Source organism: Polypterus senegalus, chromosome 5, assembly GCF_016835505.1.
Source record: "Polypterus senegalus isolate Bchr_013 chromosome 5, ASM1683550v1, whole genome shotgun sequence".
Taxonomy (NCBI): Eukaryota; Metazoa; Chordata; class Cladistia; order Polypteriformes; family Polypteridae; genus Polypterus; species Polypterus senegalus.
Genome location: NC_053158.1, coordinates 148,776,567 through 148,795,336, shown reverse-complemented (window position 1 = coordinate 148,795,336; position 18,770 = coordinate 148,776,567).

The following is an 18,770-nucleotide window of genomic DNA, read 5'->3' as shown; positions in this document are numbered from 1 at the left end:
GTACAAACTGAATAACTGATTACAAAAAGATATTTTAAAAACCAGACATTATCAAAAATGAATTTTGTAATCATATTTAAGGAAGAATAAAGGAACAATGTGATTTCCCTGATAAAATATTGAAGAGATGTTAACTTTTATAGTTTTAAAACTACATTTTTTAAACAATCAATCTAGGGTTGGGTTTCCCTAAAGCATCATAGTGCTAAGAATGATGTTAACTCATAGTTAAGTATGGGCATTTTGAGAAAGATTGTTTCCCAAAACTCTTCATAATTAAAGTAGTATGTTAAACCAACCCATACATTAATCCTAAAGTAAGACATTAGGTGGCTTACAGAAACAGAACGCAACAGACAGTGGCCTCCAAGGAGAGCGTCAGAAGGCGAATGCATAAAAAATAACTGGAAATACAGAAGGCACTATGAAAATTGACAAAAAAAATGACAAAGAAAAGAAATGTCAAAGCACTATTACTATAAATCACATTTGACTAAAGTCAGTCCACAGTAAAGAGTTGGGGTACCACCCTGGTGACTCCATATAACTGAAGTGCAAGAAAATTAAAGGTATTGAGAAAAAAACACATAATTGCAAAAATGTCTTTCCAGATTCAATTTCCCAATTGAAATGTCTCAAGATTGAGGATCTTCTATTCTTAAGTCCTTCAGGCAGGAAGAAGTGGGTTCAGGCAGATGGACACAAGAGGTGGCATCACAGGCATTACAGCTATCAATCTTCCAGTCTGCAAAGGGAGGAAGAGAAACAGCATTAGTACGCAGCAGCAATCCTTGAAGCAGCAGGGAATTACAATTACCAAAGCGCTTAAGCTGTCCCCTTGCGCATGCACGTGACGATATGTATATGACATAATGCAACAGTTTACCTGTAAGGACGGATCAGTGGATTATAGCAGTGGAAAAGATTTTCCTAGTTAATCAATGCCTTCTGACAGATGTAAAAGAGTGAGTCCTAGTTTAATCAAGCACTAAAAAAAAAAATCGGGCCATGTTGCCATTATGAAATCAATTATGGCAAAGAACCTTTGTCCTGAACCACCAATACGTGTGCAATTAAATCGATCACCTAAGTGATAGTGGTGCAACAGGTTTGAGTGTTTTCATTTTTGTAAGTTATGATTAGACGTTTTGTTTTAGTTTTTCTTTTTTTCTAAATTCTTCTTAAGCGCAGAAAATTATTTTGATCTTGTTGTAATGGTTATAGAAGTCAAGGAATCCCACCGTCACATTTACTTTGGTGTTTTAAATGTTTTAACAGTGCTGAAAATAAGTAGCATTTTCCTATGACGCAATTTTTTTGTTCACTGGTGCGACCATTTTGAAAAATATTTGCGGACAACTGCTATGTTGTTGTTAGGCACGGTCAGTCAGAAGTATGTGGCGTGTAACAATTTCTGGTTGAGTATAAAGGTTGTGTCATGTATGTCCTGGTTGTCCTTGATTGGATTCAATCCAAAAGACCTTTGTGTGTATTCTTTGTTGTTTATAAATGACCAGATATTAATATTTTTGACTATGATTTTGACTCTGGTTATATGTTATTTTTATTTTTTGCTTACCAATCTTTCCCGGATTGTTTTCTGACTATAATTCCTGAGCAATGTTCACTTAAGAGTTAGTCTGACATTCCAGTTTTTTTTTCAAAGCTGCTTCCATCGTGTGCATACTTTGAAGCCTAGGCCCCTTTGTTCCTGGTTTTTCTTGCAATAATATTCAAAAAAATGCATTTTAATGTCACTCTGAATTTCCATTTTCTCCCCATGGCCTGTAAGAAAATGCTGTTGTTCATGGGTAAATGGGACACTTCACACTCATACCCAATTTCAGTTAACCAAACATTATGCAGTAGAGGGCAGTAATTTCTGAATTAACTTTCATCATACTTGAACTAACCTTTCTTCACAAAAATCGTAAACACACTGCACACAATCTTGGGATGGTAATAATTTCTGAAATTTCAAAATTCATGTACTAACACTTACTAATTTACTTCACTGTTATTGATACGATAGACTGTTCTTTAGATCATTTGATAACAAGTAATGTATGCTGCTAGCGGTGAGCAAAAACAGGGGTTAGATTACTTTTTTGCAAATCTAATACAGCTCAATTTCCACAATCTTACATTGCCAAAATGTCACATGAAGGGACTACCCAAGGTGCTTTATATTGTGCTGATCAGAGGAACAAAATTACTGAACCAAAAATATAAGAAGGGACCAATGACATTTATTATTTAAAGAAAGCACAACACATCATTGGTTTATCCAGTAAGCCTTTCTGGGTAATAGTTGATTATTAGTATCACTATATCTTCAATATAGTTTGACAGTTTCCTTGACAGATATTTCTAACAGTCTTTACAATTAATTTTCTCCTATTAATGATTAATTACATTTGTTTTTTTTTCTTTTATATGTAATTATACTTTATTTAATGTATTTTTTGTATTTGTTTACTTTTCTTTTACTTTATATAACAGCTGTCATACATGTGTGAGCAGGAGGATTTCTCAGGGCTGGTGTATTGATTGTTGTTCCACCCTAGGTTAAGAGGTGGTAGTGTCACTCACATATTTGCCTCTTTCATTTGCCGACATGAGACTGCAAAAGTTGAGTATCCCTGACATCACTTCTGCTTCCGCTCCTTGCACCGCCTCGGCCACTCCAGACACCATATAAAGACCTGCATCCACATTCACCACCAGTCTAGCTGTTGGACTAACATCTGGAAAGACATTGCATTGAGCTGTGATTTGTTGCAACACACTTATGTTTTTTTTCTTTTCATTATAGCAGGATAATTGTTGACCCCATTTTTTATCTGGGTGTGCCTAATTCTTTTACACTGTATTTTCATTTTTCATACACTTTTTTTAAAAACATTTTGGGTCAAATATCAGTTGTCATTTGATTCTGTAAAGAGTAAAATACCTTACAGCAATATATATGTCTAATTTGCTCATTATACAGTATATTCAAATTATGTGGCTTTATGATTGATTTGATTAACCAGTTATTCAAAAAAGGTTTTCTAGATACAATATCCAGTTTTTCATTTATATTTCATTTTTAAATATACTGTGGTAACTGCTATTTTTTCAGTAATTTATATATATCATATATATTGTATTTCAGTAGTACTTTTTTGTATTGTTAACTGTATTGTGAAAATAAGTGTAATTTTTTGCCAGGTCTTTTCTTTGTTTTACAACAGAGTTATTACATGTTTTATTATAAGCAATACTTTCATAAATTATTGCCTCCAGGGTTTCAACGGTCATATGGTCCTTCATCAAGTTGCCTAACAATAACATAGCATCAAAGAGAATGGAAGTGCAAAAAATGAACATGAAACATGAAATGGTTCTGTTAAAGCTAAATTAATCAATAAACAAATCTTTTGTTTTGTTTTACCTGCTTTTGACAGCAAACAAGTATTATAAAACTGTAAAGCTGTTATTGATATCAAGGTGGAAGTCAGTGCTACAGCTGTGTACAGGTATGAACAACAGTCAGCTATGCACAAAATACAGTAAAATATCTCTATATTCTGTTAAAAATTAGTATAATGACATTAAAAAAATAGTTTAGCAGGAGAATGTGTTGTAAAGTATGATGGTAATATTTAAAAAGTCTTCCAACAGCATATCCAGTAGCATCATCATCAGCATTGTGCTGAAGGTTGTCTTCAAGGTGAGCAGGATGTGATGCAGAGGGTGCAAGACACCGTTTAGTGTATCCAAAAGCTTCTGTCTTCCACAGCCTCCAGGGAACCTGGGCTAGTTCACAGACTAGATCTTGTATTACTGGTATCTCCAGTTCTAGTGCTATTGTTCAAATATACAGCTAAATAAAATACACTTGAAACTACATACTGATAGAACATACTGTATATAGAAATATTCTCCAAAGGGGCCGCAGCCTTTTCACAAAATAAGGCTGACTCATACATAAAATTTCAAGATCTTCAATGTTTAAAAATAAGAAAGGATGGACACAGTAATAACACAGTTAAGTGTTATTGCAGGAATAACACTTTACAGACAAAGAAGGAACAGGAAATTGACTCAGTTTGAAAACTTTGTTAAAAGCACACTGAACTAGCTTCTTTTTTGAACTGGATAATGTCAGTGGAGCAAAATTGTATTTTTTTTGACAGAGATGTTGTCTAGGTCTTATTTATTTAGCTGCTGCCAACAATTGCAATACTAAGGTTACAGCAGGCATAAAGGAACAAATATTATTTTTTATGTTTATAAAACCTAACTGGATCATGTCAGTAAAAATATTTTGGACAAGAGAAATGAATCACTTTGGATCTTTTTTTGTTATGTATCTTTTGAATATAGTATGCCACATCTTCCAAGTCATATTTATTTAGTCTTAATTTTTGTGTGTCAGGCAGTTTTTGTCTACTTTGGAATGTTATATGAATTTTGTCTTGTTTAGAGGCATACGGTTTAAGTTATACATAAAGCCATATTATTTTGTATTAAATACTTACTTCAGACATGCATGCCTTTCTTATAATATTCTGTGAATATATATATTTTTTATACATTGTAATATCTTACAATTAGGGAGTCTTCTTAATAGCAGAACAAAGGTAGGAATGGAGTATCAACTGGAACCAAATGGGAGGGAAAGGTAAGTGGCCGCTGAACATTTATTGATGCTCCCCTAGCCTGGATATTTAAACATGTTCTATTCTTTTTTTAGTGTAAGAATACCCTTTATAGTTCAGATTTTAAATTGTAGTTCTTAATACATTTCATCCAAGTGCAGTTGTCTATAGCATGAAAAGCAGCAGAAACACAAATTAAAAGCAGAACAAAAAAATATATATATATTTTCTAATCATCATTTGTTGATTGTGTACTTGTATTAATCTCTGTCTGTGGGCGTTTTCAAATATGTAATAATGTGATACATTGGAAGCCATTTCCCCTACAAAAAGGAGCCCAGAGACCTGACTCCTTCCATGAGCTCTTCTGCAATTTCTATGTAATTATTATCTGCATTTTGATTACATATAAATAAAGTTTATTTGAGGTATTTCTGAGTAGCAGTAATCAATACTATTTTACAATGTGGAACCAGACATTGGATTTATCACCGATATTAGATAGACAGAATGGTTCTATCTATCTATCTATCTATCTATCTATCTATCTATCTATCTATCTATCTATCTATCTATCTATCTATCTATCTATCTATCTATCATTTGTACTTAACATCACAAGTGCTTGTGGGAGTTTGTAGAAAGTGGTTTACAATAGACATCAAATCCACCATTAGATACTGCTTTGCAAAGGATGCTATTGTCTGTCTTGGCAGAGTAGTAAAATGAATAGGCGAGAAAATAAATGGATAATTTAGAATTGTGTACAAATTTGTACATTGAGCAGTCTATTTCATTATTATTTTTTAATGATACACTATGGGAATGGGTTCAGATTGCCCAATGACCCAGAACTGTATGCCAGTTTGATAAATCAATCAATGAATTAATCAATCAAACAACAGTAGAAATGAAGGTATTTATGACAGGTGGTAGGTAAAACAAAAAAGAATGGATGAGAAATAAAAGAATTAATGAAAACCTGGAAATGCAACCACTTGAGGAATAATAGAAAAAAAACAGATGGAAGTATCCTAGTGCAACAAACTGCTCAGACTTTTTATATAAAAATCATCATTCTGAATGACCTGCACATGAGCAGCTTTGATATACTGTATGCTACACTAAGAAAATCAATTTCCAGCAAGATCATTAATATAAAAGACAACTACACTGCCTCGTAGATCCTGCTAAATCTGTCTGTTAATTTTTCATCTTTGCTGATACATTTGACTTCCCTATAGCAAATATGTACACAATTATAAATTATCTGTTTATATTCTCAGCCATTCATTTGGTTACACTGTCAAGGTAGAGAGTAGCATCAGGCACAAGGCAGTAACTAACAGTGGACTGTAAGCTACTTTCTATGAACTCCCACAAGCACTTGTGATGGTTATTAGATAGATAGATAGATAGATAGATAGATAGATAGATAGATAGATAGATAGATAGATAGATAGATAGATAGATAGATAGATAATAGTACTGTCATTCAGTATATCTATCTATCAATCTATCTAGTTAGTATGAGTAACAAATTCAATATCTGGTTCCACATTGTAAAATAGTATTGATTACTGACACCCAGGAGTACCTCAAGTAAACCTCATTTATATGTAGTATTTTGTGTTGTGCTGAAAGAATAAATGTTTTGTAAAACTTTAATCAAAATACATGACTCCCCCTTCTGGTCATATGTCCTAAAACAGCCCTTTAAAAGGTGGAACCAGATATAGCTGGATACAGCCAGAGGAGGATTTCTACTCTTTGGAGGGTGTACTCTTAAAATGTTGTAACATCAAGGTCATGAATCGTTGGACAACAGACTAAAGCTTTAAAACAAGACTTCTAAAAAGACATAATACTAATTTTTGAACTATAATAAGCATGGGAGGTTATTTCTGAACTGTTTTGTTGAAACTATCCTAAATAAATCAATTTGTTTATGAGGGGTTTCCTGATGGTGAATCTGCCCTCTGCCATGGTGTTGGGGTGATAATAATTTATTTTACAGATTTATATAATTTACAGCTTGAGAAAATTGAAAGAATTTCCTCAAAAAATCCACTGTTCACGTTGACCTCATTATTACCCCACTGAAACCCTATCACTGTTCTACACCAGATGTGCATTTTTGTTAAAAGATTAATTTAAAAAGAAGTAAACTGATAAATCTATCAAAACTCTACCTGTACTGGTAATTCCTGTAACATCCATCCATCCATTTTCCAACCCGCTGAATCCAAACACAGGGGTCTGCTGGAGCCAATCCCAGCCAACATAGGGCACAAAGCAGGAACCAATCCTGGGCAGGGTGCCAACCCACCGCAGGACACACACAAACACTAAGCACACACTAGGGCCAATTTAGAATCGCCAATCCACCTAACCTGCATGTCTTTGGACTGTGGGAGGAAACCGGAGCACCTGGAGGAAACCCACACAGACACGGGGAGAACATGCAAACTCAACGCAGGGAGGACCCGGGAAGCGAACCCAGGTCTCCTAACTGTGAGGCAGCAGCGCTACCACTGCACCACCGTGCCGCCCTCCTGTAACATTCAAGGGAAAAAAAAACAAAACTGTCTGCTATATTCAAATAAAATATTACACTTTTGAATCTTTTTTCTGTTTTCTTATAAAAAAATATGTAAATATTACACAAGCATTATGTTTCTTGCCTGCTTCTTATTTTTCTATGGCTAAAAGGACTTGTTGGGGCAAAATGGGCAGACAGGTCCCAATAACATCTGTTTTTAAAAAGTTGAATCCACAATATTGACTGTATGTCAGTAATTTCCGGGAAGAGATGCTGGGGACTGGCACAGTGCTAGGAAAACCTGCACTAATTTGTAGGTGGAAGCAATAAAGGACTCTCACCTGGAATGTAATGTTTCTTTAGAAAAGTGGGCATACTCTTTAATTGAGCTGTGCTTACCTTCAACAGAACTGTACACACAAATTACAAAAAACTGTTAGCTATGCATATTTTATTTAGCAGTCTCAGACTTCCCAATTACCAATTACTATGTTATGATAAAATGGCTTGATAATTAGTGCATGTTTACAATCCCCTTTGTAAAATGTCAGATCAGCCACATCATTTTGAAAAGGGAGAAAAAATGCCTGTGTACCACTTTCACTTTTAATGCTAGCATAAACATACACACACACAAGGATTTACAAAAAAAGACAATTTGCAGTAACCCAATGTAAGTTCTATATTCTAGTAGTGACAAATAAAAGAGTATTTTTTAGATTTGTCAATAAGCTGCAGGTAATAGGCAGTACATTTTACTTTGTAGAGTTGGATATGCAACAAAGATCCACAGTTGCTTTCACATGCAAGTAAAAATACTTCATAAAGAATGGCGTCAAAGAGATAATGTTTGTATGAAAAGAAAAGATTCAAAAAGGCATTCAAGTATGCTGTAAGTAAAATGAAAGCAAGCTGATGAAGCTTAGCCTCTTTTATGCAGCATCTTTTATCATATGTGCCAACATAAAGCTCATTATTCTAAATTACTCTGTACACATGTCTGTGTAACTATGTAACCTATACTTCTAATTGCTTTTTATTATTGAAAACACAACAAAGTTTTGTACTACCTAACTTTTAACTTAATTTGGGCCCATCAGCCTTAAAGACTCTAGTATCGACAAATCCACTTGCAGATTTTAACAACTTATTTGTTACTTTTTTAAAATCACTTTCAGGGATTCTTGCTTAACATTAAATTTAGAAAAAAAAGCCTCATGTTAGGCTATGATGCATTCTTTGCTTAAGTTTTATTTTCTTCTTATAGCTTAATTTTTAAAAATCAAGGTAAATCATATCATACCACTAATGTTGAATATTTATGCATATTTATAGCACTCTAGTATGTTAAATTAACTTGCATTGATAAGCTTAGTGTGGTAATTATCAAATATTTTATAGTCACTTTAAACACAAATTAGAATGCAACAAAAATGTAAAATGTGTACAATGTATAAATATTATATATTATAATTAAACAATAAAAAATTAAAAAGGAGTTTGGGTACCACATGCTACCCTGTTCAATGTTGGTATCTTTTTCCTCAGCTAGGCAAAGAATCATGCCCATGCATGTTTTGAGTGAAGCAAATACTACAAAAAAAATTCAAAAAGTAGGCTTTATTATGGAACATAATAATCCATGAAAGTTTCCTTTGTTCATGGACAAATGCTGAACAACTGCCTAGTCTCATTTTTGTGGGGTAAGAAAATTGTTATATATTTAACTGTAATCCAAGAAAAATTCAAAGGTTGGCTGGCTTGGCTGGATTTGGAGATGAGCTCACTTTACCTCCCTTTGTACATTGTAACAAATGCTGAATTTGTTTCCAGTATAACTATAATAATTGTATATGGAATACTAATGTGTGTCCCTCTGTCATTGAAGTATTCTCAAACTAATGGGTCTAGAACCTTGATCTTGGTCTAAATTGAAAGCTTATGACTTGATATGTTATGGAAATTCAAAAAGATTTTGTTTGCAGCAACCTGGTGAGCACTGAACTGGTGGGCAGAAAAGTATACTATAATTAAAGTATGGTCTCCACAAGCCAATCTGTTGATAATTCCCAAGGACACGGTATATACGTGTATTTATTTTGCATTAATTAAGGAAATATTTGGGTCATCAGTTATGGCTGAATTAGTTAATGAAATAAAAGGCAAAGTCATCCCATAATAGCTGCTTATACATTAACTCACGCATCATATGCAAGGCTATGTAAGGCTTTAAACAGTCTTGTCCCTGCATATATCTCAGAATTCCTGTTTCCTTATGTACCACATCGCAGTCTTAGATCTGCAAATTCTGGTTTGCTTGTTATTCCTTGATCGAAGCATAAAAGAACTGGTGATGCAGATTTCTGTTCTTATCCACCTAAAACGTAGAATAATTTACCAATAGAAATATACTAGGCTAAATCTGTGGAACATTTAAAAAAAATTTCTAAAAGCCCTTTTTCAATCTGACTTTCCAGTAATTATATCATAATATAGTGATCTGATTATAACTTTAGCTCCTTGATGCGTTAAATAAGTACCGCTGCATTAATCTATTGATTTTTTATGTTTTTTTTGTCTGCCATCTTGAGTGGTGGAGCTGTGTGCCACCCACACCTGCTCAAACTGCTCTATTCTGTAGTCACTTGGGATACTTGAGGGAATGAGGAGGACTTGCTGACTGTGCCCAGTGGCGTGTAGGTGACCAGCTGGCCGTCATCATTCATACCATCAGACCTAATTATTTGATTTGCTCGTTTATGTCTTCCAACTGTGGCCCTGCAGAGGTCTATTTTTCTCCTATGGCCAATCATAATAGTTTTGTTTTTCTCTTCTCCGTGTCAGCTGGTCAAACAATCACATTCAGGAATCAAGAACTTCACCTACATCCTAAATCAATAGAAACCGCTATGGACTATTTGATTTGCTTTTGTATTTTTTCATTAACTTTAATAACATCAAACTGTTTCTACCTCAATGAGTTGCCATGAACATATCCATCCATCCACCATCCATTTTTCAACCCATTGAATCCGAACACAGGGTCACGGGGGTCTGCTGGAGCCAATACCAGCCAACACATGGCACAAGGCAGGAACCAATCCTGGGCAGGGCGCCAACCCACCGCAGGCCATGAACATATGCTTAGGTCTCAGGATTTGGATTTTTTTTCTCCCTAAATAATAAAAACCATCATTTAAAAACTGCATTTTGTGTTTACTTGTGTTATATTTGACTAATGGTTAAATGTGTTTGATGATCAGAAACATTTTGTGTGACAAACATGCAAAAGAATAAGAAATCAGGAAGGGGGCAAATAGTTTTTCACACCACTGTATACATTAATTTGATCTGGTTGTTATATAGTCAGCCTTAATGTGTAAATATTTTAATTAGAAAACCTTTTTCTGATAAGAAGGTTTGTTTTGCACTTCAGTGGACAAAGTTTGCTTAACAATAATATCTGGCTGATTTTGTATTTAGTAAACTTACATTTATTAGAAGTTATCATAGTATTAATTAATGATAAAAATCCATTTAATTGTGGTATATTTTTGTTTTTATTGATTAATTTGTGGAAAGCACCTTGAGTTGCATGTAAATGTAATGATAAGGTGCTATTGGAATAAAGTTATTATTATTATTAGGCTGCTTGAAAGCCTAATAATTTTAACACCTTTAAAATATTTTTTATAAATGATTTTCTGCTTATAGAGTGTATAATTTGAAATCCTTATCTATATGTGTATTGTTTAATGGGCACAACAATATGAATATGGAAATATAAATGTATGTTATTTGCGCAGTTGTGCAACACTATTGAGTTCTTGATTCATGACTAAAATCTTTCTTTTCAAATCTGTGTTTTAGTCTGTTACACACATCTAGTATCCATTTATGAACAAAGCAGGTCTTGACAGCTTGTCTTTGAAATACAGACTCAAAGTTCAAAAGTTAAGTTGATCACCCTGTCATCAGAGTAACTCAAAGGAAGCCTAGCTTTGAAAATTAAAGCTACAATCTCATCTGCATATCATTATGCATAAAAGGTTTTCTAATTTTGTGTTGAGAAAGACTCAATGACAGTGAATAATAGATTAAAATCAGTGAAAACAGAAAATACACTATTGTTTGAAATACTAACAGTATAACTTTATTTTTAGCATCACTAACAAAAATTAGCATCTACACAAGGGTGTGCTGATGTAATTCAACCATTAAAAATGTGAAGATTCTTGAGGAAGATAGTATAACTCTATGAACAGTGCCAAAATAGTTCCTGAATAACATAGGTATGTAGGCTTTGGTGCATTAAGTGCCAGCTCAGATAATTTAAAACCACACAGTTAAAGCAGTATATCTATAAGAAAAAATAATTAAACTTTATTGGTAGACCATTTGCACTCTTACCATTGCCATCAACTAATCAGCTGAGAAAGATCACATATTATACCATTAATAATATATAACTTAATGTGTGTGCAAAGAGCACCATGACTGAGTGCTGGTAATGAAGAGTCTAATCTCCTCCTTGAACCTATCTAATCCATTTCAGAGTTATGGGAGGTCAGAGCCTATCCCAGAAATACTAAACATAAGTCCATTGCAGGGCACACTAAAACAGGGGCTGCTTTGAAATCACTAATTAAATAACTCATCCCTAAAACCATCTTAAAAAAAGTTATGCTAAAGTTTACTCAAAAGATGTGGCAGCAGTGAGAATGTTGAGATGGATATGGTATGTTACAAATAAAAGCAGAATAAGAAATTAGATAAATAAAGGTATAGCAAAAGAGGGAGAGATATCATGGAATTTTTAGTTAATATATTATAATCTTTTACAATTTATAAGGCTAAAGAAAAGGTGTATGATTAGTTGTATGAGAGGTTGGACACTAAGGAGGGAGGAAAGGACCTGTACCAATTGGCTAGACAGAGGGACCGAGCTGAGAAAGATGTGCAGCAGGTTAGGGTAATAAAGGATAAATATGGAAACGTACTCACAAGCGAGGAGAGTGTGTTGAGCAGATGGGAAGTGTACTTTGAGAGGCTGATGAATGAAGAGAACAAGAGAGAGAAGAGGTTGGATGATGTGGAGATAGTGAATCAGGAAGTGCAACGAATTAGCAAGGAGAAAGCAAGGATGAAGAATAGAAAAGCCTTTGGTCCAGATGACATACCTGTGGAAGCAAGAAGGTGTTTAGGAGAGATGGCAGTGGAGTTTTTAACCAGATTGTTGAATGGAATCTTGGAAGTGAGAGGATGCCTGAGGAGTGGAGAAGGAGTGTACTAGTGCCGATATTTAAGAATAAAGGGGATGTGCAGGACTTTAGTAACTACGGGGGATAAAATTGATGAGCCACAGTATGAAGTTATGGGAAAGAGTAGAGGAAGCTAGGTTAAGAAGTGAGGTGATGATTTGTGAGCAGCAGTATGGTTTCATGCCAAGAAAGAGCACCACAGATGCAATGTTTGCTCTGAGGATGTTGATGGAGAAGTACAGAGAAGGCCAGAAGGAGTTGCATTGCATCTTTGTGGACCTGGAAAAAACATATGACAGGGTGTCTCGAAAGGAGTTGTGGTATTGTATGAGGATGTTGGGAATAGCAAAGAAGTATGTATGAGTTGTTCAAGATATGTACAAGGGAAGTGTGACCATGGTGAGGTCTGAAGTAGGAGTGACGGATGCATTCAAGGTGGAGGGGGGATTACATCAGGGATCGGCTCTAAGCCCTTTCTTATTTGCAATGAGGATGGACAGGTTGACAGACAAGATTAAACAGGAGACCCTGTGGACTATGATGTTTGCTGATGACATTGTGATCTGTAGCAATCGTAGGGAGCAGGTTGAGGAGACCCTGAAGAGTTGGAGATATGCTCTATAGAGGAGCGGAGTGAAGGTCAGTAGGAACAAGACAGAATACATGTGTGTAAATGAGAGGGAGGTCAGTGGAATGGTGAGGATGCAAGCAGTAGAATTGGTGAAGGTGGATGAGTTAAAATACTTGGGATCAACAGTACAGAGTAATTGGGATTGTCAAAGAGAGGTGAAAAAGAGAGTGCGGGTAGGAAGGAATGGGTGAAGAGTGTCAGGAGTGATCTGTGACAGACGGATGGATATCAGCAAGAGAGAATGGGAAGGTCTACAGGATGGTAATGAGACCACCTATGTTATATGGGTTGGAGACTGTGGCACTGACCAGAAAGCAGAAGACAGAGCTGGAGGTGGCAAAGTTAAAGATGCTAAGATTTGCATTGGATGTGACAAGAATGGATAGGATTACAAATGAGTACATTAGAGGGTCAGCCCAAGTTGGATGGTTGGGAGCCAAAGTCAGAGAGGCGAGATTGCGTTGGTTTGGACATTTGCAGAGGAGACATGCTGAGTATATTGGGAGAAGGATGCTAAGGATAGAGCTGCCAAGCAAGAGAAAAAGAGGAAGGCCTAAGAGAAGATTTATGGATGTGGTGAGAGAGGACATGCAGGTGATGGGTGTAACAGAACAAGATACAGAGGACAGAAAGGTATGGAAGAAGATGATCTGCTGTGGTGACCTCTAACAGGAGCAGATGAAAGAAGAAGATAGGAAGCTACAACAGAATAAATTATTAAACACAAAGAAAAGGACCAATTCAAAGGTTAACTAAATATAATTTAAAGCAAGCAAGAGGTCTTTGCCTTATCTTGGAGAAGCTGCCAACATAATTTTCCAAGGTTAGAATGAAGTAAAGGAGTAATGAACACACCTTCAGAAAGTAGGGATAAGATTAATAGGACAATCCTCTAAATACCCCTCTTAATGAACTGAATTGAGTCAGAAATTACTGGTGGAGTTAGCTGATCGGAGGACAGTAGTTGCTTGGAGAAGATAATAACATTCTGCAAATCAAGAGCTAGTTGACATGATGCATTACATGAGGTAATGGTAATTGGAAAAAGTATAAAAGCAGAATTGTTTAATTGATTGTTCACTCCATGGACAGACATTTCTGCATAACTGTACAAATAAAGAAATGTTCTGTATTCTCATCTGGGCAACATACCATATAACATACACTCCTCACAAAATGTACAGTGTAAAGTATACATTACAATATTATAATTTTTAAATGTAGCATACAATGTGTAGTTTTGCGGTATATAGTGCCTGTAGTTAAAACCTTTATAAGATAAAACTGCAATACCTCTTCAAGTAATGTTATAATAAGAACAGTTTTAAGGATGGCTGGAATCATTTATTATAATACAGGTTTTACTGCATTGAAATTTAGAGGTCTTCAGTTTAGGATAGATTGGAAGTGGCTGACATTTGTGCTATAGTAATAGGTGTATTTAGAAATTCCTTGTTTAACCTTTAATATAACTGGGTTAAAAAGTATATATCTCAACATTCTCTGAAATTTAGCATTCACAGCTGTTTTACATTAAATAATTTTGCTCAGTTTTCTGAGTGCAGTATATGTGATTATGTGCTTGAGTGATTTTTTTGTGACTCCAATTGCTTATTTTTATTATAATGCTTACAAAGAATGCAGCCATAAAATTGATGGTCTCAGGCAATTAATGGTGTAATTGAATGCCCACAGTTCTTTTGTTAAACTAAATTAGAGGTGTCAAATATAGTAGCTGCACACTACTTTAATTTACACTGCATGCCGGTCTCATATTGCTTACGAATCGTTTTTAAACTAAGCAGTCTTTTAAATAGGTTTATTTTTCCTCATGATTTTGCCCGTGTGAGTGTTTTTAAAGCCAATTATACTGATCATCGTTCACTGAAATGAGGATTGCACAGTGATCAAGTGAAGTTGCCATGACTACAGCTCAAACAATAGGGTGTAGGCACCATGTAAGTCAATTTGAAAGGAGTATCAGAAAAAGGAGTAGTATTTCCACATGTAGAAAGAAATTATTACTTGCTTGTCCAACATTCAAGGGACACATTGCCAGTTTACACCACAGTGGAGCATATTAAAATACAATAGGCTACATTTTAGTAATAGTCATTACATGGAATTTCACTCTTGTTTTTGCTATGATAACAGCAAAGAAAGTAATTTAACTCTTGTTTTAAATGAAATTCTAATCTCTGACACAGGATATGAATAACAATGTTGGAGAGTTTTCTGAGAAAACTGAAATGGAAAGCATCTTTGCTCGTTATTTTATGTTATTAAGATTAAGAGAAGGAATTGTCTTCTTTCATTAGTGAGCCTTGATGCTATTATACCAATAGAATTCTGGGAAAAATGGGCTTGGACTCTGGCTCAGTGATACAATTCTGCTTTCTCAATATTACCTTATGTGTTCTTTTTCCCTACAATTTACAATATTTTAAAAGTAAACTACACACCAAAGACAAAGACTTGTCCAGGGGCTGTTTTCAAAAAAGATTTTTTTATGCATGAAAAAAAAGAAAGGGATCTTATGGTGTGTGTAAACAGGCATGCCAATTTTACAACACCAATGTGCTCATCTATGACTGTTGATGTTACTCACATCATCTCTTTTCAATGGTCAGTAATTTTTTTTTACCAAAGTATGAACATTGGTACAATAATTGTACATAAATTATTTATTATTAAAAAGTAATGTTATTAAAATAATATAGTGTAAGGAAATGCACTGTCAAAAACAACAGGGACTCAGGTAACAAATTTAATAGAACTGGAATTGTCAACCTTCAGTGCTCCTGGAGGATCAATAGTCATGTGTGTACCAAATTATTTGATATTTCTCATTAAAACATAACTGTAGTAAAATTTGTTGAATTCCATCTAGTCTGTAGTGTCATCATAGTGTATTATAGTAATTATTAAAAAAAAGATTTAAATAAATAAGGAAAAAAACACTTAAGAATAATAATCAGCATATGTGCACTCCTCACTGAACCATTGCTGAAACCATCTAATTGAGGTAACCTTGTTTTAATATGGTGCAAAATGGCAGGTGGGCATAGCAGTTGTTCTTTTCAACCTGGGTTGATGAAGGAGTTTTGTTGCAAGAGGGAATTGAGCTGTATGTACTCTGTTTATAGTAAAAAAAGACTGTGTGTCAAACATCAAGGTGTCATTTCAAAATGAAGAATGAGAAATAAATTCATGGATGAGGCAGAAAAAGCACAATTTATCAGGAGAGCAGTATCAAACTACGAGAATCAACATAGTGTGTTCAAAAACCTATGCAAACTGAGGCTACAGAAAGCAACTGTAAACTCTCAGAATGTATCAGCAAACTGATTTACAGATGGTGAGTACTTGAATGAAGTCTTCCAAAACTGAAAAAAAAAGAAACTGAAAAAAAAAAAACTTGATACTGAGAGAAAATAAAAAGCTAAAATTCATTACTTTTCCAACGGTTATCCGAAACCGGGTCATGGGGGCAACTGTCTTAGCAATGAGGCCCATACGTCCCTTTCCCCAACAACATATCTGGGAGATATAACACTCCAGATGAACCCTATGTCTTCCCCAGACTCTCCTTCCAACTTGTTGTGCCTGTAAAACATCCACAGGAAGGTGTCCAGGAGGTATCCGTATCAGATGCCCAAACCACCTTAATTGGTGCCTCTCGATGCAGAGTGTCAGCGACTCTACTCCACGTCAGATGTATGCTCCTCTCACCCTATCTCTAAAGGACAGCACAGCTACCTTGTAGAGAAAGCTAATTTCGGCTGCTTGTTCCTGCAATCTCATTACCCAAAGCTGATGACCAAAGGTGTGGGGAGGAACATACTGTAGATTAACTGCTAAATTGAGAGATTCACCTTCTGACTCTGACCTTCTCACCATCTGTTTTCCCCTTACATCGGGGCTCTGAAGTGTTTGCCGTATGGGAGCAGTTCAAATAGGCAGCATGGCTAAGGCAGCGTGTGCTAGATGCTGTATACCAATAATTCTCTTTCCGATCAGCTGCTGTAGAGCTGTGATTCCACACTCAAATGCAGTGATATAAATACTCCATGTGGTGCAGTGAGAGTAATATGGAAAAAGATGATCCGCTGTGGCAACCCCTAACGGGAGGAAGAAGGTGCAGTGAGAGTAAAGCAGCTAGTTTGGCCATTCTGTGGACCATTATATTGTTATGGGTTAATTACAATCAGATGCCTCAACTAATAAACAATTTCAGTGTGTATGATAAAGCTGCGTCAGGGATGTAGATCTAAAAAAGAAAGGGAAATCACTCTGGAACAAAAGCACTGCTTTGACACTGGGTGCCTCCAGTTTGCAAAACCGAGCAGAGAACTTGCATACGCCAGGGTTTGAGCTAGCATGAAAATGTGTGTGGGTTTATGCCAAGTTTAGTTTATATACATCGTAATGTGAGTGTGGTAATGGGTGTATGCAACATTTTTGTGCATATGCACCGTTTATACATGAGGCCTCAGGTTTCCAAATGAGACACTTTAGAGGAAAAGAAAGGCTTTGCATTTAGAACTGAACCTCATGACAACAAAAGAAACAGAAAAACTAAATTTTAACACTAGAATGCCTGAAGTCTATGAAAAATGTTGTAATGCCAGACCACCTTAAATTCCTTTGCATCACTTCATCAGCGTCTTTTTTTGGCAAATGTGTCACTCAGCACAGGCAGCAAGCAGTCTGCTATACCATCCCCCACCAACGCTGCATCTGAGATGCATCCTACGAAAAATTACACTCCAAATTTAACTTACTGTCAACAAATTCTTCTAGTACCTCCAAATTAGAAACCTTTCTAAACAAATACTGCCATTTTCCTCACCTCCCACCTACTTCTATTCCAGAAGAACTAGTGATCAGTCTTAAGAACTCTGACAGCACTTCTGTAATATATAAAAACATTTTAAAGTCCTTTCCTTTCAAAGATCCCAGAGTCCAGTGGGAAAAGGATCTCTTACTCAACATTTCAGAAAAGATGTGGAAGGCAGCCATAAATAGAATTCACTCTAGATCCTTATGTGCAAAACATACAATTATTCAACTTAAAATCTTTTATCAAGCACATCTGTCTTATTTAAAATTGTCCAAAATGTTTCCAGGGCAAGATCCAACATGTGAACGTTGCACTCGAGTTCCAACCTCACTGGGATATATTTTTTGGGTGTGCACCAAATTAAATTCATTTTGGACCAAATTTTTAATTGCTTTTCAGACAGCCTTGGTGTCACAATCCCTCCTAATCCATTAACAGCTATGTTTGGTGTAATCCCAGATGGGTGTAAAGTGGAGAAGGACAATCAAACTGTAATTTTCTTTACTTCACTATTGGCACATAGATTTATCTTGCTAAACTGGAAGAATCCTAACCCATCTCTTTTAAGTCAGCGGGCAACTGATGTTATATACTATTTGAAATTGTAAAAAATCAGTTACACTCCAAATTTAACTTTCACTACCTTCAATTTCAAAACTTTGTTAAACAGAACCTGTCTAATTTTCCTCACCTCCCACCTACCTCTATGCCGGAAAAAATATTGCTGTCTTGAGGACTCAGACAGCATTTCCGTAATATATTAAACTATTTTACAGCCCCTCCCTTTCAAACATCAGTGGGAAAAGGATCATTCATTTAACATTTCAGAAAAAAGAGTGGAAAGTAG